Raw genomic sequence first — 26779 nt, 5'->3', positions numbered from 1 at the left:
GAGCCCTGAAGCTTGGCTAGCAACGGTGAGAGCCTCATTTCATGGTGAGCGCCGGCACAAGGGCAGGGGGTGAGCACGCGTACATGTGTGCGTGCACTGGTGAGCCACTCACACGGTCCAGTGGCCAATATGCCACGGCCCAGTAGTGGGCCACGGCCCATAGGTTGGGGACCTCTGTAGTATGATATATAAACTGTGCAATTAGGACTTTAATTTGGAGATAGCTCTGTACACCACCACTTGTTTATCACAAATCTGTCTTTTGTAATTCATCTGGGAATTATGGAAAATTGAGAAGTGTTGTAAGCAATTAAATATATTAAAAACCTATTTTTGTTTTAAACTTTGTAATTATTTTAAAATTACATTTAATCTTTTTGATAGTTCTAATCAACTTGGTTTCTTGGAAAAGACCACCTGACTGCCATCTTGTTTTAATGAATATATAAGAGCATATAGACAATTTGTAAAAACTGGGTAAAAAGATATTTTAATTCTTTAGTGATAATCGTCCTTTTGATGAGCTAGTATTTCCCAGGAAATGCCTCACAGGCATTTAGATTCCAGGGAAAGATAGTATGGGAGCTTTTGTTCTCATATTCCTCTAGATCAGGGGTGTCAAACTTGCAACATCATGTGAAGTGTCATGATGTATCATGACTTTTTTGCCATTCCTGGCAATGGGGTAGTTGTGGTTTCACTATGATGCATCCGGCCCATGGGCCAGCAGTTTGACACCTCTGCTTTAGATTTTCAAGCAGATCGTGTAATTTCTTTCAAAACAATATTCCCAATTATCTTCTTCCAAATTTCTTATATAATGCTAAGCAGTGCTTTTTTTGTGAAAGAAAAAGGTGCCGGAACTCACACATGTCATACAACCCGCCTTGCCTACCCTACAAGGTTCCATCCAAAAAAAGGTGCCGGAACTCCGTTCTGAGCGTTCTATGAGGAAAAAAGCCCTGATGCTAAGTTCTGAATTACGTGGTCTTTCAGAATCACTACTTCAAGTACTAAAGCAAAACTGAAGACTATTGCCTTTAAAAAGATCATACAGGGAATATAGGGAAAGCAAACATTACCAGAGGATGGAAGCTCAGCAAAACGTAAGTAATGAGAACACAACCAGCAATAAAATGCCTTCATAAAAAAGTGTGTTTCTGCAGATGTATAAATCCACATTCTATTTTCTCTTCCATGTGCATTATTTACTTATTTTCATGATCCTGGTTAAAGTATTCACATTCTGTGACAAAAATCTTCATGGGATTAGACTAATTGAGCCAATGTTAGATTACTCAAAGGTCTGCACTACAAGCACCTAGTTACTGTAAATATAATTTAGTTGAAGGTGACAAGTATAATTCTTACGATTTTAATGATATTTTTTCTACGCTTTGCCAAAGCACATCATAATAGGTCCAAGTCAAAATAATTATTTCCTCCACATAAGAAAAAAAATCAAATGAATAGAAAAACCCTGTAGTCAGTCAGTCAATCAGTCCATTAGCCAATCAATCAATCAATCAATCAATCAATCAATCAATCAATCAATCTAACTATCTTACAGATTGTTTCAATTGCAATTTGCAACTCTAGGCAAGAAATCAAACGAAGAAAAACAGCAACACAATTTAATTTGCCAACTTCCCACCCTAATAAAACAAAATAATAATAATAATAAAACATATTGAGGAACATCAAAAGACATTCAGATATATTTTTGTGTGAAGGAGACCAAATCATCCTGTTCCTGGAGAAGCTTGAAAAGCCTGCATTTCATGGTTTTACAAAATAACAATAGCAGAATTGGGGCTGCATAGACCGTTGTAACAAATGAAGTCCTGTCCACGTAGCCCTGTCACATGGCACTGCTTTATCAATGAGACCAGGGCTGAATCAGATCTTATCAGATGAGCAAAAACAATCAAAGCAAAGTGATCTCATACACATCTAGGTCCAGAGCCTTGCAGAGCTTTATATGTGACAATCAGTGTCTTGAATTGTATCTGGAAGCCAACAGCAAATTACAGAGTTTGCAACTTTGAGATATTATAGCAGGGCTTTTCAACCTTTTCACCCATTGTACCACTTTTAGGTTATGGCAACATCTGAGTACCACCAGTAGCCTAGCAAGGTGTCAAAAACTTGATGACCAAAAAAAAAAAGAAAGGAAAAAAGGGATGAAGTACAGGTAGTCCTCGACTTAAAACAGTTTGCTTAGTGACTGTTCAAAGTTATAATGGCACTGAAAAAAGTGCCTCCCAAGCCACAGCCAAGCAAGACACCTGTCTGCCCGCTCAACGGCGCTCTTCCTGCTGTCTGAGGTTTTCATTGTTGTGAGCATTTCTGTGGAGGATTGGCAGTGGGGGTGGGGTGAGGGGGTGTTTGTTTTTTATTTTTCCCCACTCTGCTGGGTGGTTGCAGCAGGTTTTGGTCACTTCACATGACCCTGGGACACTGTGACCATCGTAAATATGAATCAGTTGCCAAGAATCTGAATGTAAATCACAAGACCCTGAGGATGCTGCAACATTCCAGCTGATCGGCACTTCTTTGGGGCTCAGCAGACATGCTGGGATCAGCGCCGAGCTCCAGCTGAAGCCTGGCGCTGATCCTGGCGCTTCCGCTGAGCCCTGACAACCCTGCAGGTCCAGCCATCTTTCGCTCAGGCTTGTGTGGTGCTGCCACCGGTTCAGCTCATTCCCCTCCCCCGCTACCACTTTTCTAGGATGGTTGCGTACCACCTGCCAGGTGCCAATGTACCACAGGTGGTACCCGTACTGTTGTGTAGTGAGTTTGTTGTGCAGGAATGAAGACGAGGCGAGTGAGTTCAGCAATGGTCATGTTTATTTGCTTGCAGGATCTGAACTGAGGAACTGAGCTGCAGCCTACAGCAATTAATAGCCTGGCCCCTAGGCGGCAGCCAATAGGTTTAAAGCAACCCATTGCCGCCTAGTGGCAGCCAATAGCAGCACTGGAGACGGGGTGTCTGAGTTGCTGGAAGCCGTTAGCTAGCTCCAGCTTACCACATGGTGTTACAATTAAGCCCAATACATAACCTGTACCAGTGGTTGAAAAGCCCTGTATTATAGCAATGAAACAAGAAACACCCATAACTAGTTACACCACTGCATTCCAGGGTTTTGCTCTAATCAAAACAAAAGGCGACTAAGATACTAATGGCCATGAGAAAAATCTCCCTGGAAAGGTCATAATTGGTGCCCAAGATGAATCTGTGCAAAGACCCTCCTAGCCATGGCAATCACTTGCTCTCTGAAAAAAAACAGAAATCCAGGAGGACCCTCTGATTGCACACATGTTCTGGCTGGGAAAATGCAACATGTAATTTGTAAATGCTGACTTTAGTGCATGAGGCTGAATTTATTTGAATTCATAAGACTGACATATCTAATTGCTGTTTCATCTTTTCTTGATTACAAGGTAGGGATTTTTTTTCTGAAAACCTCTTGTGTTATCTCATGTATTTTTTGCATTTTCATTTGGTCAATTCAATCATAAAAGCCTAGGTCCATGGTGGCGAAACTGTGGCACATGTGCCACAAGTGGAACGCAGAGCCGTCCCTGTGGGCACGTGAGTCATGGCCCCAGAGGGAGGCGGGGTTGGGCTGCTCCCCTCCCCCTCTCCAAGTGCACCAGTGCTTTCGCTTTCTTTCTCTGCACTGGGAGTCAGGGAGCAGCGGTAAGAACTGGGCGGGGAGAGGTGAGAAGCCAGAAGCGGCGTTGAGACGAGCTCAAGGGCCAGGGAGGAAATGGGGAAAAAGATTGCTCTTGCTATGATCTCCATTCTTCTGGCCACTGGGAAGCCTGGGAGCATGGCTTAGCATGACTATACCTGGAAACTCCAGTGCCCTGGACTTGCAAGTGAGTTTCGGCACTCCCCAGGTTTTAGTGTGGCAACGGGATGAAACTCAGCAAAGCACTGAGTTCTCTTTGTGCAGGTATGTGGTGCCTTTGCGAGAATGGCTGCTCTCCTCTGCCTTCCCATCTCCCCTTAGCTAAGGGATGCTTTGGCATGGGCAGCTGGGGAAGGGGAGGTCCAGCTTCTCTCAGGGGGCTGAATGAAGTGCACGTTGGAAGGGGAAGCTCTGAGTTGGGGGCAGCCAAAGTTTGCCCTCTAGCTTGGGAGAGGAGCTCCTTCCTTTCTGTATGAAGCGACTCCTGCCTCCCACAGCAAAACTCTGAGAGGTGAGAATTGTGCAGTTTAGGCAGTGAGTAAAATGTGCAAGATGATTGACAACCCTTCTTAAGATTTTAGAGGGGGCGGTGGAAGGGGGGAAGGTGGCGCGGAAAGTTTGGGCAGGGCAATCCATGTGGGGGTAGGGGGGAAACGATGGCAGCAGGGTAATCCGTGTGGCAAGTGGGGGGAAAACGGTGGCGATGGCAGGGCAATCCATGCGGCAGTGGGGGCAAACCTGCCCCACTTGTTCCATGGCTGCTTTCGGCCGAGCCGCATTGCAGCAGCATTGGGTGCAATATGGGAGGCAGCAAACAGCTGCATCACGCCAAAACCGGCTGTTTGCTGCCTCCTGCTCAATGCCGCTGCCATGAGGCTACGAAATAATCTGGGCAGTGGTAAGAAACCGGTATACCAGTTCCTTACCTCCGCCTGGCTTGTTCCGTGGCCTCATGGCAGCGGCATTGGGTGTGATGCGCAAGGCGGCAAATGGTTGTGACTCACGAGGCAGCAAATGGCCATGACCAAAGGCAAACAGCTATGCCATGCCGAAACCAGCTGATTGCCACCTCCTGCCCAGTGCCAAGGCAGAGGTAAGGAACCAGGTCAGGGCTCTGTGAGGGTTGGGTTGGAGTGGCGGGAGAAGGGTGCTCTGCAAGGGTTGGGTCGAAGTACATGGGGCTGCTGCCTCACTATTTGTGCCATGCCGGGGCTGGGCTGGACTGGGCATGGAGCCTCCATGCCGCTCTTTCCCCCATGGACATCGGGAATGCCCACCCAACCCACCACTCATCCCAGGGCAGATGCCGCCATCACGCGCTCTCCAGCTGTCGCCGGCCATCCAGGTGCACCAAGCTCAGGCCTTGGGCAGATGGAGGCTGGAGGGGAGCGAGAGCTGTGGCTGCCTGCCTGTGTTCTTTTGCCACAGATGCCGCAGCTCCACTTGCCTGGCAGGGGGTGCACTTGCACATGGGAACACACATGGGGCTGCTGCCTTGCTTTCTGTGCCGTGCCGGGGCTGGGCTGGGCACGGAGCCTCCTTGCCGCTTCTTCCCCCGCAGACATCAGGAGTGCCCACCCCACCTACCAGTTGTCCTGGGGCACCTGCTGCCATCCTGTGCTCTCCAGCCCATTGCTGGCCAGTTGGGCGCACTGAGCTCAGGCCTCGGGCAGATGGAGGCCGGAGGGGAGTGAGAGCCATGGCTGCCCAGCTCCTCCACCTGAGGATGCAAGCGAGGAGAGGCACCACCCAGCTCAGTAAGCTGCAGTCCACCCGCAGAAGGAGCAGGAGGATAGGGGAGGAGGGCTGGCCGGGGATGGGCTCAATGCTGCCCACAGGGGGAATATGACCAGCCCCAGCCTGGAGGGGGGAGAGGCCAAGGGATCCAAAGAGAGGCATCCCGGTGCACCCGGCTGGCCAGCAACAGGCTGGAGAGCCCGGAATGGTGGCAGCTGCCCCGAGATGACTGGTAGGTGGGGTGGGCGCTCCCAATGTCCGTGGAGGAAGAAGCGGCCAGGATGCTCCATACCCAGTCCAGTTCAGCCCCAGTACAGCACAGAAAGCGAGGCAGCATCCACATGTGCATCCCCATGTGCGAGCAGAGGCAAGCAAAGCCGCAGCAGAAGAGCACAGCCATGACTCTCGCTCCCCTCTGGCCTCCATCCACCCAAGGCCAGAGCTTGACATGCCCGGCTGGCCGACAATGGGCTGGAAAGTGCAGGATGGCAGCAGGTGCCCCGGGATGAGCAGTAGGTGGGGTGGGTGCTCCCAATGTCTGTGGGGGAAGAAGCAGTGAGGAAGCTCCATGCCCAGTTCAGCCCAGCCCCAGCATGGCACAGTAAGTGAGGCAGCAGCCTCATGTGCATCTCCATGTGTGAGTGCCCCCCCCCGCCCAGCTAGCAAAGCGGAGTCGTGGCATCTGCGGCAGAAGAGGGCAGGCAGGCAGCGGAAGGCATGAGGAGTCCCGATCCCAGCACAGCCCCTCCTCACTCTCCTCCTCCCCCCCTGGAAGAGCTGCGGGGCTCAGGAACCTCTCCCCATGACACCCCCCAGGGAAGAAAACCATTGTGAGACATTCTTCTGTTTTACCTTTCTTTCCTTGTCGCTTTTTGAAGTTTTCATTCTGCTTTTGTGAGACAACAGCATTTGGGAGTGGGTGTAGCTGCCCCCTTTCCCCCCAAGCCATCAGCTGAGGAAGACACCCTCCTGCCCAATGCCTCACCCACCAGAGACCCCCCTGGATCTCCCCCAACCCTGCGCAGCCCCCACAGGCATCCCTCCCCAGGAGCAACATCATGCTGGCTATGCCCACCCTGGCCATGCCCACCCAGTCTGCAATGACCACTGTAGCCATGCCCACCCACCATAGCCACACCCACCCAGCAGGCCACACCCACCCAGCACCCGGCAATACATAAGTGGGTTCTGGGTTGCAGTTTGGGCACTCATTCTCTAAAAGGTTCGCCACCACTGGCCTAGGTATACCTTTGGGGCTATTAAAAGTACTACACCTCATGTAAATAATGCATCTCTCTTCCTATGTGTTTGGACCAGAACTTATAATAAATTTATCCAGTGCTTTTTTTGTAAAAGAAAAAGGTGCCGGAACTCACACAAGGTTCCATCCAAAAAAGGTGCCGGAACTCCGTTCTGAGCGTTCTATGAGAAAAAAAGCCCTGAATTTATGATATATCTTATTTATTTTACATTGATTTTCTGGATGAAAAATGGCCTAAGGAGTTATTTGATTCTTGCATATTTTCAGTTTCTGTTGTAGATATGGACCCATATCCCCAAATCTTCCTTTTTTCTCTAAATGTGTAGGGAATAAGTTAATGGATCATAGAATGTTTTTACTTGAAACAAAGTTTCAGTCCTTAAGATTCTAAATTGACTGAATCTGAAAATATTAAACCTCTAGAAAGCTTAAAAAGTGGGAAATCACTGAGCCCAAATGGCTTAACTGATATTTTAATACCAGAGTTCTTATTAATATATAATTCAGTATAGCAAAGAGATCTTCCAACAACCACAATTCCAATTCTTCTTTTATCAAATCAAGAACATAGAAGACGTAACTTTGTTAGTACATACATATTTTACTGCTTAACATTCTATCTGAACTATACGCTAAATTAATAGCTAATCATCTTAAATCAATTATAAATAAGACTATACCAGACCAGTCAGGTTTTATTCCCGAGACAACTGTATTTAGTCCTATTAGAAAAGTATTAAATATTGTACACTTCTGTAAAATCAGTTTATTCCTCTTATTAATATGTTCATTAGATATATCTGAAGCTTTAAACTGCGGATGGTTTATTTATGAAAATAACATTACAAAAACATAAATCTGCCAAAGATTTTGTAAACATCAGATTTATAAACCCACAAAGGTATGGAAAAGAATAATTATGTTACAGAGGAAGTTCTAATTTTGAGAGTTATAAAATAAGATTATTTATTGTCACCCTTATTCAATTTAATAATAGATATTTTAACAACATTATTATGCATCAATAATAAAATCACAGGGGGGGATGGGGAAATGTATTACACTTTTTTGTATCCTGCCTTTATTACTTTATGAGTAACTCAGGATGGTGGACATACCTAACACTCGTCCCTCTTCCTATTTTCCCCACAGCGCCCAGCCTGTGAGGTGAGTTAGGGAGGGAGGGGAGAGAGAGAGAGAGAGAGAGAGAGAGAGAGAGAGAGAGAGAGAGGGAGGGAGGGAGGGAGGGAGGGAGGGAGGGAGAGAGAGAGAGAGAGAGAGAGAGAGAGAGAGAGAGAGAGAGAGAGAGAGAGAGAGAGAGAGAGAGAGAGAGAGAGAGAGAGAGAGTCAGAGTCAGCCAGCTGGCTTTCATGCCCAAGGTAGTAGTAGAGCTTACACCCCCCTTGTTTCTAGGCCAGCAGGTCAGCATGTTGGTCACTTAGCCAATAATTCCTTATTTATTTGCAGATGGTATATTAACTTTTTCAAACACAGCACACTCATCTTGTCATATTGAAAAAGAGTTTATAAGATACTGCAGAAGTACCAAACTTAATTTTTTAAAAGGCCAACTGCTGTGCATCTGAACCCCGCGCAAAATATACAAAGCATGTTGTTGTTGTTAGCTGCGAAGTCGTGTCCGACCCATCGCGATCCTATGGACAACATTCCTCCAGGCCTTCCTGTCCTCTACCATCTTCTGGAGTCCATTTAAGCTCACGCCTACTGCTTCAGTGACTCCATCCAGCCACCTCATTCTCTGTCGTCCCCTTCTTCTATTGCCCTCGATCTTTCCCAGCATTAGGCTCTTCTCCAGTGAGTCCTTCCTTCTCATTAGGTGGCCAAAGTATTTGAGTTTTAGCTTCAGGACCTGGCCTTCTAAAGAGCAGTCAGGATTGATCTCCTCTAGGACTGACCGGTTTGATCGCCTTGCAGTCCAAGGGACTCGCAGGAGTCTTCTCCAGCACCATAGTTCAAAGGCCTCAATTCTTTGGCGCTCAGCCTTTCTTATGGTCCAACTTTCACTGCCATACATTGCAACTGGGAAGACCATAGCCTTGACTATACGCACTTTTGTTGACAGGGTGATGTCTCTGCTTTTTAGTGTGCTGTCTAGATTTGCCATGGCTTTCCTCCCCAGGAGCAAGCGTCTTTTAATTTCTTGGCTACAGTCCCCATCTGCAGTGATCTTGGAGCCCAGGAAAATAAAATCTGTCACTACTTCCACTTCTTCCCCATCTATTTGCCAGGAATTGAGAGGGCCAGATGCCATGATCTTGGTTTTCTTAATGTTAAATTTCAACCCAAGTTTTGCACTCTCCTTCTTCACCCGCAACAAGAGGCTCTTTAGTTCTTCTTCACTTTCTGCCATTAGAGTGGTATCATCTGCGTATCTTAGGTTGTTGATATTTCTTCCGGCAATCTTAATTCCAACTTTTGATTCATCTAGCCCTGCCTTTCTCATGATGTGCTCTGCATATAAGTTAAATAGGCAGGGCGACAGTATACAGCCTTGCCGGACTCCTTTCCCAATTTTGAACCAATCAGTGGTTCCGTGTCCAGTTCTCACTGTTGCTTCTTGACCCGCATATAGGTTTCTCAAGAGACAAATAAGATGGTCTGGTACTCCCATCTCTTTAAGAACTTGCCACAGTTTGTTATGATCCACACAATCAAAGGCTTTAGCATAGTCAATGAAGCAGAAGTAGATGTTTTTCTGGAACTCCCTAGCTTTCTCCATGATCCAGCGTATGTTGGCAATTTGATCTCTAGTTCCTTTGCCTCTTCGAAATCCTGCCTGTACTTCTGGTAGTTCTCGATCCACATACTGCTGAAGTCTAGCTTGTAGGATTTTAAGCATGACTTTACTAGCATGAGAAATGAGTGCAATGGTGCGATAGTTTGAACATTCTTTGGCACTGCCTTTCTTTGGAATTGGAATGTAAACTGATCTTTTCCAATCCTGTGGCCACTGTTGAGTTTTCCAAATTTGCTGGCAAATTGAGTGTAGCACTTTTACTGCACTGTCTTTTAAGATTTTGAATAGCTCAGCTGGAATACTGTCACCTCCACTAGCTTTGTTGTTGCTCAGCTTTTCTAAGGCCCACTTCACTTCACATTCTAGGATGTCTGGCTCGAGGTCAGTGACCACCTCATTGTGATTATCAGGGACGTTAAGCTCATTCTTGTATAGTTCTTCTGTGTAATTTTGCCACCTCTTCTTAATCTCTTCTGCCTCTGTTAGGTCCCTGCCATTTTGGTCCTTTATCATGCCCATTTTTGCATTAAACGTTCCCTTCATCTCTCCAATTTTCTTGAAAAGATCTCTGGTCCTCCCTATTCTATTGTTTTCTTCTATTTCTTTGCACTGTTCATTTAAGAAGGCATTCTTATCTCTTCTAGCTATTCTCTGGAATTCTGCATTCAATTGGGCATATCTATGTTTTTCTCCCTTGCCTTTCACTTCCCTCCTTTCCTCAGCTATTTGCAAAGCTTCCTCAGACAGCCATTTTGCTTTCTTGCATTTCTTTTTCTTTGGGATGGTTTTGGTTGCTACCTGTTGTACAATGTCACGAACCTCTGTCCATAGTTCTTCAGGCACTCTGTCTATCAGATCTAATTCCTTAAATCTATTTGTCACCTCTACTGTATATTCAACAGGGATATGATTTAATTCATACCTGAGTGGCCTAGTGCTTTTCCCTACTTTCTTCAGTTTAAGCCTAAACTTTGCAAGGAGAAGCTCATGGTCTGAGCCACAGTCAGCTCCTGGTCTTGTTTTTACTGACTGTATAGAGCTTCTCCATCTTTGGCTGCAGAGCATATAGTCAATCTGATTTCTGTGTTGACCGTCTGGTGATGTCCATGTGTAGAGCCGTCTCTTGGGTTGTTGGAAAAGAGTGTTTGCTATGACCATCGTATTCTCTTGACAAAATTCTATCAGCCTGTGCCCTGCTTCATTTTGTACTCCAAGGCCAAACTTGCCTATTATTCCAGTTATCTTTTGGCTTCCTACTTTAGCATTCCAATCCCCCATGATGATAAGGACATCATTTTTTGGTGTTAGTTCTATAAGGTGCTGTAGGGCTTCGTAGAACCGGTCAATTTCATCCTCTTCAGCACTGGTGGTTGGGGCATAGACTTGGACTACTGTGATATTGAATGGTTTGCCTTGGATTCGAACTGAGATCATTCTGTCATTTTGAGGATTGTATCCCAGTATTGCTTTTCCTACTCTTTTATTGACTATGAAGGCTACTCCATTTCTTCTGAGGGATTCTTGTCCGCAGTAGTATACCTGATGGTCATCTGAATTAAATTCACCCATTCCTGTCCATTTTAGTTCGCTGATACCTAAGATGTCGATGTTCAGTCTTGTCATCTCTTGTTTGACCACGTCCAGCTTTCCTTGATTCATGGATCTTACATTCCAGGTTCCTATGGAGAAAAAATCTTTACAGCATCGGACTTTCCTTTCACCACCAGACACATCCACAGCTGAGCGTCCTTTCGGCTTTGGCCCAGTCGCTTCATTCTTTCTGGCGCTACTAGTACTAGCCCTCTGCTCTTCCCCAGTAGCATATTGGACGCCTTCCGACCTGAGGGGCTCATCTTCCAGCGTCATATCGTTTTGCCTTTTGGTACTGTCCATAGGGTTTTCATGGCAAAGATACTGGAGTGGGTTGCCATTTCCTTCTCCAGTGGATCACGTTTTGTCAGAACTCTCGGCTATGACCTGTCCGTCTTGGGTGGCCCTGCACGGCATAGCTCATAGCTTCATTGAATTACACAAGCCCCTTTGCCACGACAAGGCAGTAATCCATGAAGGGGATACAAAGCATATACAGTATTTTAGAAATACCACTGGTGTGTACATCTTTTAAATATTTCAATATAAGCTTAACAAAAGTCCTAAAATACATTTAGTACAGTATTTAGTATTTAGCACAGTAGTAATGTTATGATATTGAAAAATAAAGATAGAATGTGTTGGAATAAAAGTTGTTTCAACTTCCTGAGTCAAATAGATCCAGTTAAAATAATAGGTCTTGCTAGATTAAGCTTCTTATTTCTGGTCCTCCCAGAAAAAGCTTTCACAAAATGGCAAGGGAAAATTGGCTCTATTATTTATTAATGGTATTGTCTGCAGTACAATCAAAGCCCTTCTTGTAACTTCTGTAAGCAGGCATGTATGTATGTGTGTGTGCACATACACACACAATTTCAGTTTGACTCTATTGTTAGGTTTACATTTTTCAGATTTGTTCTGTACCGCCTCCTAGAAGTGCAGTATTATTTTTGTGTCATTGTGATGCGAGTGGCACAAATCCATTACTTTTTGTAGTACAGGTGTGGTCCAACATATGCACTCACAAATAACTACTGTATGTTACATCTTGAGGGCAAAACCAATGCATCTTTTTCAATATAAGGATGAAAGGAGGCAGAAAGGGAGGGAGAATTCTAGTTTGCAGGGCGGAATTCTTCTTCCCATGAAAGAAAATAGACAGTAGTTAGTGGCCATAGTAAATCTTCAACTTTTATTTTGGGGATGTCTGCAAAAAGAATTAAAAGACAGATAGAAGTAGTAGAGATGTACAGCATAGTAGAAATAAGACAGCAGTAGAGATGCTGCAGTATATTTATTTATTTATTTATTTAATACTATTTCTATACCGCCCTTCTCCCGAAGGACTCAGGGCGGTGAACAGGGCAAGAATAAAAATACAGATTACAAAAGTTAAAACAAGATTAAATAAATGCCCACATACTAAAATACATCTTTAAAACCCAATAAAATAACCATAACAAACCCCCCCCCAATCCCTTCATCAGGCCAGGCCAGCTTGTTCAAAAAAGTATGTTTTTAGCTCGCGGCGAAAGGAGCGAAGGTCGGGCGCCGTCCGGAGCTCAACCGGTAGCTGATTCCATAGCTCCGGGGCGCCCACAGAGAAGGATCTCCCCCTGGGGGCCACCAGCTGACATTCTCTGACCGGTGGCACCCTGAGGAGGCCCTCTCTGTGGGAATGCACAGGGCGGAGGGAAGTCGATGCCAGCAGCAGGTGTTCCCTCAGGTACTCCGGACCCCTGCCATGTAGGGCTTTGAATACCATTACTAGTACCTTGAATCAGAGTTATGGCATGAACACTCTCAGCTGCAAAGGGTAAGAGAAACCAACCTCATGGCTCTCTGCCATATCAACTGTGTTTATTAATGATGATGCTGAATAGGTTATGAATGGGGACCTTTCTAAAAGCTGTACTGATCCCCATGGGGAAGTGGACAGTAGTGTTTAACTTCTGAACCTGAAAGGGCTCTTAATGTCCTCTTTTTATTTGCATCAGTAGATCAAGACCATTCTGAATTCATGCAGCATTGCTGGTTTGCTAATATGGAAGTTGGACATAGACAGCAGAACTGTGTAGCATAATTTCTTGTAAGTGGCAGATCTGCTCTTACTGCAAAAAAAGCACAAGTGAAGGAGGCAAGGCAAGGTATTATAGCACTATCAGTATGCTGACATACTTGCTGAGGCAACAGCAATCTATACAGCTAGTGCCAGAGGCAGAGGTTGGCTGACAAGAGTAAAATACTTCTTTATGTTCCTGGCCTCCAAAAATATTATATCCTCAATTCTTGCCCTGTCTTATCAAGTGGAAGCACCCTAATTTTGGACAGTTACTGGATCTGTAAGTTAAACACAAGCAAGTGTATATTACAGTACTGCGTCCTTGCCTTGCAGTGGCAAGGAGGCTATGGGATAGGAGGCAGGACTTATGTCTTCATCCCATAAGCAGGCAGGGGACACTGCAAGGGATCACTCTGAGCAAGTAGAAATGAATGAGCAGCATGGGATACCAGGATAAGCTAAATAAAATTCAATCAATTGGAATTGAATTATACAGGGGATCATTCAACTCCAAGGCATCTCAATTTGTCCACTGTTCCAAAATTCTACCCAGCATTTACTATAACATAGCATAACATCCCCACTACACTCTTAAAGAGTCAATTTAACAAAACTTCTTCTACAAATGTGATAATCCCTGTGCTCAGAACATTAAAGTCACTGACTCATATTTTTTGAAATATGCCTTTTATAACTGATACAATTTTAACTAGTTTCATCATAGTTTTTCTAGGTTGCTCAATATGAAAAACTACCCTAAAGTTGGAATTAAAAAATGGAGGTAATTTTACAACCAGATGGTATTATTTAATTTTAATGTTTAACATGCTATTACCTAATCTGGTCTTAGCTACACAAAGAACTGTTTTAGGTAAGCAAAAGAGAAAAAAAACCAAAACCAAAACAAAAGACCTTAAGACTACTCACCTAATAAGTGCTGTCACAATACTCCTCAACCAGGATGTTTCCTGATGTTACTTCTTTGAGGTCAGTATTGAAGGATGTGTGTGTAAGAGTCCCACTCAGCATTCACTAAAATAAAATACAGTGATGGGACTGAGCAAGGCTATTTGTGCTGGGGCCATTGTTCGGTAAGTAAGTATGTGCATTATCAGATATGTGTGTTGGCTGACATATAGATTGCTACCTACAGGGCTGCATCTATAGAATCACTAGCTTTATGTATCAGTTGAAGATGGACTAACCAAGAATGGCCAGGAGGCTTAAATTTAGTATGAACAAAAGTGGAAGAGGAGACTCCACTTTGCTGGATGGGAGTTCTATCAGCATATGTTCGTATATGAATATAAATACCAATAGCATGCTAGTCAGTGACTGCACCAACAAAGGGGAGTAAGATAGTCCTCAATGTGAGCAATGGACGTTTGAGGTAGCCAACTGAAGATAATGCACAATGAAAAGCTGCCTATTCATGCTTACTTCTCAAAAGATGTGCAGGTGTAATCCAGGACTCCCTGGAACAGTATTTCTCAATCTTGGCAACTTTAAGATGTATGAATTTCAACTTCCAGAATTCTCCAGCATATCAGGCTGGAGAATACTGATAGTTCACATCCACACATCTTGCCAAGCTGCCAAGATTGTGAAACACTGCTCTGGAGTGTGGGGGCATCCCAAAACCAAATATGGCAGGATCACAGCATAATCATGCAGGAACACGGGTTTCAATCTCTCAAAACTGAGTGAGAGACTATGAATGGTCCTTTTTCCCAAAACCTATACATATTTTTAATGACTGTTTGGAACAAGACCCATTTGCAGCCTTTCACTCATTTCCTCTTTCTAGGAGGAGAGTGAGCAGGTCTGCCAAAGGGCAATTTTCCAAAGCTGTTGCTTTAAGATTAGAAACCAAGGTTGTGAACAAGCTTTATCTCCAAATAAGTATTGTACTATTTTAAGATTATACAAAATGTGCCTTGCTTTAAGAAGGAAGACTGCAAATATATGTGTGGAAAGAGGGCATCTAACCTTGCTCATATCAAGCTTCTAACAGCACTAAAACTCAGCTTCATGGATTTCTCTAAACTTTTTAGTTTTGTGCTAATGCTTTAGTTTAATTTAGTTTAGTTTAGTTTAGTTTTGTGCTAATACTAAAAGTGTCGTGGTGGCGCAGTGGTTAGAATGCAGTACTGCAAGCTAATTCTGCCGACTGCCAGCAGTTTGATTCTCACCAGCTCAAGGTTGACTGAGCCTTCCATCCTTCCGAGGTTGATAAAATGAGGACCCAGATTGTTGGGGGCAATAGGCTGACTTTGTAAACCACTTAGAGAGGGATGTAAAGCACTGTGAAGTGGTATATATAAGTGCTATTGCTTTAGCTAATACTTTTTGTGGAACTGCTCCCCCTACAATGGATGGTGCAACTCAGCTCTCATCATTCCAAAGACTGTCTCAAGACTGACCAAGGTACATTTTTAATTCTGATTGTCCAAGACAGCTTTCACTTTCTCAGTATTGAAGGAATGTGAAAGATGATCATAACAAGTCTTAATCAAAGCTTCTAATGCTTTTTAGATCAAGGAAACCAGACTACAAAACCTACTTTCTGTACCACGTAATTCCTCTGTGACCTGCTGCTTCTATCTGAGAGCTACTACCAAAGCTTATATTTAGAAGCTTACCTCTCTCTCTATGTGTACACTGCCTGCTAGGCTGGCTCTAACTACCAAAAGAATGGATATGTACTAAGACTTGTTTCCCCTTGCTCCATTTTTCATTTTTGCTTTAAATTACTATTTTTTCTTTTGTTTCCTTGGAACAATTTAAATCCCAGGATTACGTGAATGGGAATAAACCTAAAATGAACCTCAACCTCAAATACCTCTGTTAAAAATGCAAAGGCTATAAATGACTCAAAGTTATCTCTAAATGAATATTGATTTGTTTTGAGGTTAGGGAGCAGACTGCAAAAAAGTTTGAATAGAGAGAAGGGATAGGAAAGACCGGCTTTAAGAAGTTTCTCAATCTTTACTGATGTGGCCACAAGACTTAACTTTTACAGGCCTATGCCAATATGATAATTTCTTTGCTACTACTGCAAACATTCTTCAATCCAGGTGTTACCCTACCTTCCTCATTTCTCTCTCCCTGTTCCATTTCTGCCCTCCTGTCATGGCTCGATTCACAAACCCAGCTCACAGCCAGACAAGAAGCAACAGGGGAGGGAATATGTTGGAATGGAAGGCAGGGGATAATGGCATGCAAGAGCACCAACTGGGCAGCGAGACATGCCAGCTTTCCAAGGTCTCCTGCTGGGAAAGTTCACCAGAGTCTGTTCCCCCAAACAAACTGAACATAGAGCCTTGGTGGAGCAGTGGGCTAATGCCTCCTTAAGTAACACCAGCTGCCTGCAATTAGTGCAGGTTCGCATCCCACCAGGCTCAAGGTTGACTCAGCCTTCCATCCTTCGAGGTAGGTAAAATGAGGACCCAGACTGTTGGGGGCAATTAAGCTGACTTTGTAATAATGACGCTTGGGGGTGTGTGAAAGCCCTAATAAGCAGGCATATACATAGAATGAAGGCTACTGCTAAGCTTGTAAGCCGCCCTGAGTCTTCGGAGAAGGGCGGGATATAAATGGAATTAAAATAAAAAATAAAATAAAATAATTGATTGGATGGCATAAAGTGATAATGGGAGGGAAAAGGAAATGTTTAACTATGCTACTTGCATGCAAAAACATTAGAATTGGCTTCACTCCTTCCATATCCATGTCAGTGCAGCAAATTATACTCTTGGCAACAAAAAAACGCCCCAGGAGACTTTATTTGCTGTATGTACTGAGTGAGATGGTTGACACCTCCACTCCCCAAATGTCCCAAATAGCCTTTATGGGTGCCTTGGTACAATAAATGGTTGTCTATGTCACTTATTCCTTTTGTATGTGCCCAAGCCAACATCTTATCCAGCCTTGAGTTCCATGACTTGATTCAGTCTCCTCACTCTGAATGGAATATTCTCTCATGGTACCAGCTCTACCCCATGTTTGTCTGCTTTCCTGCCAGCTTTTCTGCCTGGGTAGTATCTCTAAACTCGAGCAGTACTTGCTTTCAAGAGTGCCAATTTTCCAGTTCCACATTTGCATGTCTGTATGTGTGGTGTAGTTTGCAGTTCTAACTGGCACTTTTCCACATCACTCTGCCCACTTACCATTACATTCTAGACCTATAACTTGCTTTCTGAATCTGACAAATGGGCTTTCTTTCCAACCTGAGAAAGAACAGCAGATGTTATAAAAGGGGTTAAAATACAGCAGATAGTCATTCCTTCTGAAATCAAATCTTTGATACCTAATTCTCAGAGGTGTCAGATTTTTCAGAAGTAAGTTTTGAAATATCCTGCCCATTTATTTGCTTTCATTGGCATCTTCCATTCTCTATGAATAGAAAATATCCTCCCCATCCATGTGCCCCCCCCCCATAAATCTACTGGGAAAAATTTCAGCTGTCTGTCTCTTGATACAAATTAAAATGACATTTGCCATTATGTTATAGACTCAAATTCAGTTTTTCATAGCTACTATATTAAGATCTTTTTTCAGATGCACTATAACTTAGTCATGCATCTCCTTGGCCACATCTAAATATTTAATTTTTTTCCCCTGTCTTTGCATTTGTTTATATTAAATTGCATTCTATTGTTTGCAGAGCTTACTTTGTTCAGATCATTTACATTTTTAAAAATAAATAAAATAAAAAGTAAAAAAGCATTTTGCTAGTATTCTGCAACAGAAAGAACATTTGAGCCATTACCTTAATTTCCAAAATTGTTTCTGACTCTGCAAATATCTTAAGAACCACATACACTTCTGGCTACCCTAAAAATGTCATGCTTACAATCAATATAGCAGTCTATTATTTGATCAGAATTGTACCTAACTGTCCAGAAAAAAAAGAAGTTACTTGATAAGTATTTTTTACTGGTCACATCCTCCAAAACAGCTGGTTTCTGACACTTCCTTTGATATGTTTTCCAAATTTCAAATGTGTCAACTGGAATAGAGGTTGGAATTCTACCTTTTAACATACCAAAATCATTTTGTTTCTGTCTTCTAAAATTTAATTTTCCACTTATTTTGTATCTTAAATATATATGGTAAATATGAACTCTTGTCGTCTAAATTTTTGTTGCAAAAAGTACAGAACTTTGTGTACTTTGTGGCATTCAGTAGTTCCATATGATTCAATGAAGAACTGCTGATGACTAGTCTTCAGTGCCAGCTGCATATCTATATAATTGCTCTATCATCCAATCTATACTGAATCAGCTCACTAATCTGACTGTCATGGAGTTCTTTGTCAAATACTTTGCTGAAATCAACATACATTATATATATCACAGTCTCACAATGTACTAAGAAATTTACCAGGTTTGTATAGAAAACAAAAAATACCAAGTTATGCAGAACTTTATTTTATACAAATGCACTCACATTCCTAGTAAGCACTACATCATTTCCAAATTATTTATAAATTGCTTTATTATCTATTCCAGAATCTTCCCTCTTGGCTATCCTCTAGTGCAGGGCTTTTCAACCAGTGGTACAGGTACCACCTGTGGCACCTGGCAGGTGGTACGCGACTATCCTAGAAAAGTGGTAGCGGGGGAGGGGAATGAGCTAAACCGGTGGCAGCACTGCACAAGCCTGAGCGAGAGATAGCTGGAGCTGCAGGGTTGTCAGGGCTCAGCGGAAGCGCCAGGATCAGCGCCAGTCTCCAGCTGGAGCTCAGCACTGATCCCGGCATTTCTGCTGAGCCCAGAAGAAGCGCTGATCAGCTGGAATGTTGCAGCATCTCCAGGGTCTTGTGATTTACATTCAGATACTTGGCAACCGATTCATATTTATGATGGTCACAATGTCCCAGGGTCATGTGAAGTGACCAAAACCTGCTGCAACCACCCAGCAGACGGGGGGGGGGAATAAAAACCAAACACCCACCCCCCACACACACACCCCTGCTGCCAATCCTCAAAGGAAATGCTCACAACAATGAAAACCTCAATATGGGACTAAAAAGTTTCATTTAGCATATGAATAAGTATTAGTATTATATGATGTATTATTAGTTAGTTAATATTATTCAGTTATTTAGTTATGTTTAAGAGGAGTTAAAGTGCGATAGAATTTAAAGTGGTTTTTTTAGTTAGTTAGCATATTTTAGCTTAAGTTGGTAAAAGTTAATACCCTGTATTCAGCTCTGGGAAGTCGGGGGGAGGGGGAGGGAGGGAAAGTGGGGGGAGGGAGGGAGTTTATGTTTCTAAAATGTATTTTAAAACTTTTCAATAGAAAAAAAATGAAAACCTCGGACAGGAGGAAGAGCACTGCCGGGTGAGCAGGCAGGTGTCTTGCTCGGCTATGGCTTGGGGGGCACTTTTTCAGTGCCATTGAAACTTTGAACAGTCACTAAGCAAACTGTTTTAAGTCAAGGACTACCTGTACTTCATCACTTTTTTCCTTTTTTGGTCATCAAGTTTTTGACACCTTGCTGGGCAACTGGTGGTACTTGGATGTTGTCATATTCTAAAAGTGGTACAATGGGTGAAAAGGTTGAAAAGCCCTGCTCTAGTGGTTGGACACTTCACCAGTTCTCCAGATTTTCTGAAAGTCAATGGATAATCTCAAACTTCAGGATTTTTTTCAGTATCCTAGGATGTAGTTCATCTGATCTGAACACAAAATAAGTATTCCACATACCTGTTAACATTTTACTTCTTCATTAAATAGGTACCACATACTGTTTCTTCTTATTGCCTTGTTATTTACAGATTGGAAGTAGTATTCAATCACAGCTCATTCTGAGTTTCAGTCTTTCTGACAACATCTTTACACTTACAAGCTATTTGTATATTCTCTTTGTTTGTGACCTGTTTCTATTTTACCTCTTGCAGATGTCCTCTATTTCCTTTTTATGCAGTCATGTGAATTTATTAAATGTTTACCCTGTATTTCATCAGAGGTTGGTGAACACAGCACTCCTTCCTATTTCTCTATTACAACCCTGCTAAGTGAGTGTGTATGATCAAAAGTCACTCAATGAGATTTTTGGTTGAATGTGGATAAAACCAGGATTTCTGTGCTCCTAGTCCTAACTGTTGTAATTCTTAACGTTGGAACTCTTTGTTTTGTACTTTTTGCATTACTTTGAGATTTTGCTTTAGTATCTCCACTTCAGGCACTCTTACTTGAGTTTGTTTTCCTATTAGTTTCTCCTGCTACAAAATCTCAGTAAGCCTTGCTAACATCTGTATCTTGAAGTCCAAGATTCACATTGGTTATATTTAGTTTCATTTTATTTAAGAATTCCAGCATTACCTGCTGATTTTCTTCTCAAGCTCTGCTATTGCCACTTTGCCAATCAACAACACTTCCCTCACAGCAGTAAACAAGCATAGATCATCCTTTTGTGTCTTCCACTACTCATGAAAGGAAAACATTATCTAGAATATTTTTATAGACACCATGCTTAAAAGAGTTGGTTTTCTAATGGATAACATGATCACTAAACTTCATTAGAGCCAGTCTGATCTAGTGGTTAAGGCTTCAGGCTAGAAAGCAGGAGATTGTGATTTCTAGCCCTACCTTAGTTATGAAAGAAAGCTGGGTGACTTTGGGCCAGTCACTCTCTCTCTGCCCAACTCATCTCACTTGGTTGTAGCAGTGAAAATAAGAGGAGAAAAGTGTGTTGTATATGTTTTCAGCCTTAAGTTATTTCTAAAAATAATAAAGGAAGGATATAAATAATTAAATAAATACCAATGCTTTTAAACACTCTTTTAACCAGCACACCGTTTTGGAGAAGGGGTGTAGAATACTAGACCCCCTGAATTATAACTTCTTCTTCCCTTAGCATCAGTGGAAGTTACTTCCATTTGAAACTTGGACACACTATCTAATGGTCCAAAAGCCAAAGAATCCTAGAAAAGATTGCAAACTAGTTTATGATCAAGAAACCAGAGGAAATTACCAGGGCATCAAATAGAAAAGGAGATGAGATTAATCAAGAATCAGACTTTTCCACTTCCCTCTACCCCTTTCTGATCTCTACCCCAAAGGAAAATGATCACAGAACTCTTTAGATTTCTTTGGCAAAAGGGGTTCATCTGGCAAGAACTGGCTACAGCAGGCGTGTCAAACTGCCAGCCCGTGGGCCAGATACGTCATGGTGAAACCACGCCCACCCCATTGCCGGCAATGGAAAAAAAGTCGTGATACATCGTGATACATCATGTGACATTGCAAGTTTGACACCCCTGGGCTAGAGGATGTTCTCTCTGATGGACCTAGTTTCAGTCATTTCCTTTAACAGCAATAAATTTCACAGCATTGCTGAAACTTTCCACCCCTATCTTTTTGTGGATTTTAAAGCTTCTGAAAGATAGGACTGAGATACTTGGTTGGCTAATTGTATACAAATTAAATAGATTTTAGCATTTCTGATATGGAATTTAGAAGAAATTTATTTCTTGACCTTGATATATAATATAGGTTTGTTTATTTATTTAACATATGGGGATGGTACGTTGACCAGGAGAATATAGTGCGAATACAGAGTAGTTGTTTGGCTGCCTAAGTCTGCTAGTCCATTCGGTTCATGTTCAAGTGCTATCCAAAAGTGTACCACAGTAGGCGACCTAGGTCTGCACTCAAAGTGCCTAATGGTATTCTGCAGCATCATTCAGGACTTTTTCCCTCCACCGATATCACCTTGCATTTTGGCAGATCTAGTGCCATTATTTTTCCCACCAAAGTGATACCTATTTATCTACTTCCATATAATATAATAGAGGTTAGTAATTACAACATTACTGCCCTACTTTTATCTTTCCAAATACAAGAATATTTAGCAGCACTTTAATTACTATGAAAGTGACTGAATTCAGTCATTATTTAATCTTACGTCTCATGACAATAGCTATTTAGAAATAATGTTATCATAAATTAATAACAGAAAGTTCTGTTCCCAATGGGCATCATCTTCTGCATAAATTGGTTTTGGTTTCATATAATTCACAAATAACATTAGTAAGATGCCATGAAGCATTAACTATGTCTTCTATGACTGCTGATTAAAAGCTTAACATAGTCACCAAAAGGCTCTTTTACCTGTAAACTTCCTAAATAATTTTAAATATTTTCTGAACACTTTTAGCTAGTTTCTCATAATTATCAGCTTTTTTCTTTAGATTAGCACGCACTGTTTAACAAATTTTGTTTTACAAAATAGCAATTTTTAAAAATCATCATTTGAAGTTTCCTTCATTTCAGCAAGCATAGATAAAATGAGCTTCTCTATGATCAAGATAACTATAAACTTTGCTTACTTAGAAAGAGAATAAATTGAAAATATGACCCTGTAGTTTCTCTTTAGTCAACAAATCAGAATTGAAAAGTATGGAATGAAATTCATTTCTGTGTTTGCTCCAAATACTCACACTTCAGCCATTGCTCTGCCTTAGGAGACTGACTGTATGGCCATAAATATTTTGGAGGTTCTCACTAGCAGCTCTTCAAAGTACACCCTCTCTTTTCTTTCATTTTGACCACGTTGCCTCTGTAACCATAACAAGGAATTCCTTGTGTTTCTTTTCAACTCATGAACAGAAGACAGTAACACTATTTAACATTTACAGGAGGCCTGGGGTGAGATATCTTCAGTATGCAGATGACACCCAGCTATGTATCTCAATCCAAGCCTTTGCAGTTATGCCACGGACATCCTATCCCAGTGTCTGGAGGCAGTTGGGGACTAGATGGCGTGAAACAGGCTACAACTCAAATATAGCAAGATGGAATGGCAGTGGGTATTTTGACCCCTTAAGAGACAGGGTTCTTCCATCTCTAGTTCTGGATGGAGGTCACTGCCCCAGATAGACCCACAGAGTGCAATCTGGGAGTCCTCCTGGACCCGTGACTCCTGCTTGAAGAGCAGGTGGCAGCTGTAGCTAGGAGAGCCTTTGCAGACCTTTGGGTGATGCACCAGTTGTGCCCATACTGGACTGGGAGGCCCTACTCACAATAACTCACACTCTTCTAACCTCCAATTTAGACTACTGTAACATGCTCTACATGGGGCTTCCCCTTGAGACCATTCAGAAACTCCACTTGATGCAGAATGCAGCCACATGGGTAGATATTTGGCACAAGTAACACTGCTCCTGCATGAGTTGCACTGATTACTGGTGTATTTCAGGTGCAATTAAAGGTGCTTGTAGTTACCTTTTAAAACCTTACATGGCTTGGGATCAGGGTACCTTAGGGATCACCTTTTTTTCAAGAGTCTGTACCTGTCCTAATAAGATGAGCAGAATGGGCATGCTGCAGACCCTGTCAGCCAAAGAGTGTTGGTTGTCAAGGACTAGAAAATGGGCTTTTTCCACTGTGGCCCCTGCTCTATGGAACATCCTCCCTTCAGAGATTAGAATGGCCTCAACTCTGCTAGACTTTCACAAGGCCCTAAAAAGCCTGGGATGCTGAAGGGCCCTATTTTCTGGCTATATTGCTAACTGGACAAGTATCTTACTCCTATGCATATTTAATTTAATTTAATTTTTAGTGTTTTTATTGATTTTATTGTTTTAAAGTTTTAAAATGTTTTTAATATTTTTAACTGTAATATATATTTTTGAACTGTAAGCTGCCCAGAGTCATTGAGATGGGTGGCCATAGGAATTGCAGAAATAAATAAAATCATCCTGCTTCCAGAGTTTACTTGCAGGAGTACGGTAATCATTATCTGAGGGGTTAAAGTTAAACAACTCATGTTCTCAACTTTATAAAGAAGCACAAGAGCTTGCCCAGTAATGCCATGACATCATTAGAAGGAATATGGAGAATTTTAACTTAGTAGTTATAGGTATAAATATCATTGCATTCTAGATTTACTGAGCGAAATAACTCAGCATTACTACTAACTTTTGTTAAAGGTGAAATTCATATTATTTCTGTTTTGCAAGAACTACTGGACAGCTTTTATGTTTAGAGGTGGTCTTTTAGTAGTAAAAACAAATATATTGTCCTAGCTGAACATTTATGCTACTAAAATGAAGGGTTTGGAATATAGGCATAACATAAAAAGCCTCCTAGCAAGAGATTAATCAAAACACCAACTTGCAATTTACCTTCCCTTACTTAGGTGAATAAATTGGGACAAAGTTTCAGGTAATTTACCACATGCACCTGTCTTTAGGAAAATGAAATCTTGAAATGAATGACATTGCCATGTTTTCAGAATCAGATTTTCATGACTTGAGGAATATGCAAGGTAAATTCCCTTCACAATCAATTTCTGACAAGTCCTCTCTTCTTTTCCCCAAAATATCAGAGTATAAGCAGTTCCTTTTATTACAATGACAAGCAATATGTTTTTGTGGTTAAAGAATTGGATTAGAATGGAGGAATCCAGATTCAAGTCCACCTTAGTCACAGAAGCTCATTGGGTGGTTTGGAGAATCTTTCTTTTCTCTCAGTTCAATCTACCTCACAGAATTGTTGATGTTTGGGAATGCAATGTTCAGTTTCTTGAATTTCTAAATGAAAGATATAAATTAATAAATAAATGTGAGTCTGATGCACAATATTTTGATTTCCACAAAGAAAAGATAAGAAAAAAGAAAAGAAAAAGAAAAAAACAAGGGAGGGACAATCTTTTTCTCTCTTTGCCTAGTGCTAATCAAGAAACCAGGCCTACCTGGACTTCCGGTTTGCCGACACGGCCACTGCAGATGCTGGAAGGTGAGCTCCATCTTCCCTGTCAGATTTCACTTCACTAGGGGACCCTGGAAAGGGTCATAAGTCACCCTGTAGGGGCAACAAACAAGGAGGGGACCCCTGCTTGATTATGGGAGGGTGGCAGCCCTTCCTCTTGATCTAGGTCAGCCCTTCAAACTGGTGGAGGAAAGACCAGCCATAGTAATATGGCCTGACACTAGGCTGCAGACAGCCCAAGTCAAACTCACCACCAAGCACTTCGAAAGCAATGCGGATGAAACTGGGTGAGATCTGATCTTCTCTTTACCCTAAGTACCTTCTCTTCCTGTAAAAGATGCCTGAAATTCTTTCCCCTAGTGAGGAGAAAGGGAAGGGAATTTCTATCCCACCCTCTAAGAATAGTGGTGTCTGACTACCCAGGGGAATCAAAGCATTAAAAGAACAATGTTCCTGAAACTTGGGGACCAAAAATTTTCCTATTTTTACTGGAGACTCTTGTTTTTATCTACAAAAAAGAAATAAAATTGGAAAAAGGATTAGAAAAATTTTGGATTTAAAAAACCTTAAATGGCATAGGTGACATCTTGTGGTGAAGACTGGTATTACAACTTGTGATTTCCCAAAAGAGACTTGGCTCAAAGCCCAGACCTTAGATAAGACTTTTCTGACCTTGGCACCCCCTGTGAGAGACTTAGCTGTAAGAGAACAGCTGCACGGCATAACTGCCCTACTTGAACTGTGAATGTAAACCTTTACTGACTTTCAGAGTTATATGTGGGAAATTCCTTTCCTAACTTTTTATTTGTGGAATATTGGTTACTATATGAGATTTTGAAATACCTTGGACTATAAAATCTTGCTTGACAAAAAAACTTTTACTAGAAAGATTATTTATAAACACCTGAAAGAAATGGATGAAGACCAGGAAAAGATTCTTTCCATGTTGAAAGCAATACATGAAACCATTCTTTCAGCTTGTGATAAAATAAGGCCTAACATAAAAGATCAAGACGCCAGCTTAGATACACAGACCCAAAGAACTACAACCAAAGAACCAACAATGCAGAAAATAACAGATAAGTGGGACAATCAAATATTAAGACAGTGGTTTCAATTAATTAACAAATACAGCTGAAGGAAAATCCAGAAAAGGAAGTGACAACACTGAAAATGGAAATGATTTTCTATATAAATCAGAAGAAATTTGAGAAAGAAGAACAGATTGAATGGAAGACAAACATATCAGGGCAAGCATGGGGAATTGGAATAAAAGGGAAAGAACTTAACGAATACAAATAGGCTAGTCCTTCCAAAAAAATGGCAATTAAATGGTCTCCTTTATTTCAAATAACATATGTAATAATAGAGGGAGATCTATTTGATGATCTAAAATCAGTGATATGGAAGCCTAGGTGGCAAAGGAAGAAAGCAAGAATAAGGTTGAAGAAAATTGGGGTTTTGACTTATTAGAGGGGATTTCATATTATTAATTAGAGGGTTAAAGGGAGAAGTTGAGATAAGGGGAATTCTGGTTATTAGATTTAAAATATTGGGAAATTAGTTGAAAATAAGGACTTTATCTGTTTAATATTTAAAAATTAGACCTAAAAGGAAAAAGAAGATTAATTATTATGAATATGTTTGATTTATGGATTAACCCAGGTAATATACATAATGGTTTTGATTTATTAAAGGGGATATTGTATTATTAAGTAGATGATTTAATATGGTGGGAAATAGATAACTCTTAGGAAAGAGAACAAGATTACATTCAAATAGATAAAATGTGTATTTTGGATATTAGATTTTGTTACGAATTGAGACAAGGGAAATCTTGGTTACCTAAAGCCTGAAAATTATAAATATCAAAGGTTAAATTGGAATATTGATGAGAAACTAAAAATTGGGTAAAAATTAATAACAGGATACAGATTGTTTATGAAGAT

Source organism: Vipera berus (genome assembly GCF_964194415.1).
Source record: "Vipera berus genome assembly, chromosome: 2".
In the NCBI taxonomy this organism is placed as follows: Eukaryota; Metazoa; Chordata; class Lepidosauria; order Squamata; family Viperidae; genus Vipera; species Vipera berus.
This window is presented reverse-complemented; position numbering follows the sequence as displayed.